Source organism: Prionailurus viverrinus, chromosome A2 (assembly GCF_022837055.1).
Source record: "Prionailurus viverrinus isolate Anna chromosome A2, UM_Priviv_1.0, whole genome shotgun sequence".
NCBI classification, from domain to species: domain Eukaryota; kingdom Metazoa; phylum Chordata; class Mammalia; order Carnivora; family Felidae; genus Prionailurus; species Prionailurus viverrinus.
Genome location: NC_062562.1, coordinates 14,037,394 through 14,040,024, shown reverse-complemented (window position 1 = coordinate 14,040,024; position 2,631 = coordinate 14,037,394).

Genomic DNA, 2,631 nt, shown 5'->3' with positions numbered 1-2,631 from the left:
CCGGTAGTGCGTCACCAGCGGCTCCTCGCCCCTGGTCGGGCGCATCCTTCCGCTGCCTCTCTAGGAAGCGGGAGGAGCATCTCGATGGCGTGCTCGAAGGCAGCGATTCGGGCCTGGTTTCCCTCCAAAACACAGCCGAGTCCCTGATGTCCCGTTAAAGACTACCTCTGCCCGGAACACAGTGACCACCTCATCCCTCAGGGCGACTGTAAATGGGGTCGTGAGGGTTGGAAAGAGTGCTGGGTAGGAGTCGGGAGGGGCCGTCTCAGCAAGGCGCTAGTCTATTCATCTGCTAAAAAACAGCCCCTGATTAAGAACCTCGAATGATCCATTAGTTAGAATGATAGATTCCCTATCTAGGCCCCCACACACTGACCTCACCCAGCAATATCTCTTATTCTGTTATCATTCACATTCTCTTTTCTATCATAAATGACTTCCCATTGGCACCCTGAAATCTCCGGTCTGTTCCTGACACTGGATCTCTTTTCCAGGATTTGCCCCTCTGGGATAGTCTCCCTCCCTTCTACTTACTCTCTGCTACCTCCCCCATTCAATTTGTACTGGTTCTTCAAGACCCAGTTCAAATCTTTACTTGACCTTCACTAGTGTTTACATTCCATTATCACCCCATGAGTAATTCCAGCTCTAGCTGGCTTCCTAAATACACACACTGGTCCACTTTCACACGTCATTAGGGAGATAAACACAGGTAACATTCCCCTCACAGGCAACTATGAAGAACCCAATTCATCTTCTGTACAACTCTACCCAGTTAATGTGGAGCTATTACTTACCACCATATCACAGTGTTTAGCAGCATCTGGCAGAGAAGGTATTCAATAAATATGTGTTGAATCCATTAATCAAATACAAAAGTAAAGTTCAGATTAATTGCATTTTGAGAGATTGAGAAAAATGTGAATATCATAGCTTAAATCCAGAAAACAAGTTTTTGAACATCCAAAAGGATCATCTAGCCGGCATATTCCCATCTACTCACCTCAGTCTATCCAAACCGTGGTCCCCTTCAGTAGGATGTAAGCTTTGTGAACACGGGAACCTTTTCTCTCTTACTCTGTCTAACCACATCTAGAACAGTGGCTGACACAGACTTGGCACTCAGTAGATATTTGGTGAATGACTGACTAAGCCACCAGAATCAGATTTCTTTCTTGAGCTGAGGAACTCCCCCTTCATTACTGATACTGATCCACCTGGAGTCTCATCTCTAAACATAAATAGATCACTCAAAATCATGTCATTTTTGAGGAGCACCAACACAAGAGTTTCAAGTTCAGCATCACCAGAGTTATAGGAGATAGGATAGATGGTTATAGTTTATGTTCCAATAAGTTTCATGAAGTAGTTACTCCACATAGATGTATATTTCTTATATCTGAGAGATAAAACTCATGGAAAATCAACTTTCTTCCTCCAGATTACCTACGGCACATATTCTAAATAGGTTAATGTTACTTCCCCTGGGGAAATTAGAAACTCCTGGTAAATCATATTTAACCACCCTTCAATAGAGACTACATGAAGAATATGCCATAAAGATGTCTTGTTTTTCTATGCAAGATGCAACCACTGTTACCATTCACAGTTGCTTACGCAATGTCTCTATCTCTCTTTCTCTCTAACACTCTATGCCCAATTTACCATCAAGAAAAACAGGCTAAGAGAGTCTGATGCAACCGATATCACACAGACTGTAAGTTAAAGAATCGTCTTAGAAGGCTAGAACATCAGGCTCCAAACCCAGTGCCCTTTGAAGGTCACGGCAGACAATCCCCTCCCCTTTCCATGATTTAAGTTGCCCCCGTCTAGATCGTCTCCTTTTTCTTTACATTGCTTTAAAGGGGCCAGAACTATATACACAAACTTTAGATCCAATGATCACCATTTTAGCAAAGATATCATGACAAACACTACATGGTGCCCATAAAGTATCCATTGTCATCATTTTCCTTACTAACTAAACCAAATTTTTATTCAGGGTAGCACTGTATCCAGAATTCTCAACTTGCTTCTCAGCTAGAGCTGGCCATATGACACAGTTCTGGTATAAGAGATAAATTATAGAGGGCTTATGACTGGAGCTTCCAGAACACTGCTGTTTTCCTAATTGAAAAGAACAGACTTGGTTGGAAAATGTTTTGTGTCCTTGGCACTTCTCCCTTCGTGGGACACAATTATGAGGCTGATGATGCAGCAGCCATCTTGTAACCATGAGGTGCGAGCATGAAGATGGTAACCACATTATAAGAATGGCACGACTAAAGGAAAGAAGGGGCTTGGTTTTTGAGTCTCCTGGACGCCTTGTTAAGTGATAAAAATTAACCTCTTTTGGACCATCCACCCTGGTTGGGTTTTTTAATATGTAGCCAAATGCTTTCCCAAACGATTCACTTCTGCAAGGAGAATATATTAAAAAGTATGGTCTACACACCTAAAAGGTTTGTCTCTAGGAAAGATAAAATTACAACTAATTCAGCTTTTTCAGTCCAACCAGGTTGCAGGAAACACAGAGTCCACAGAGGTGAATTTCCTTTCTCTGTGAGATACAGTTACTGAAAACTCGGGGCTTTTGTTTGTTTTTCACCAAAGCAAGTTAAATGAAAACAC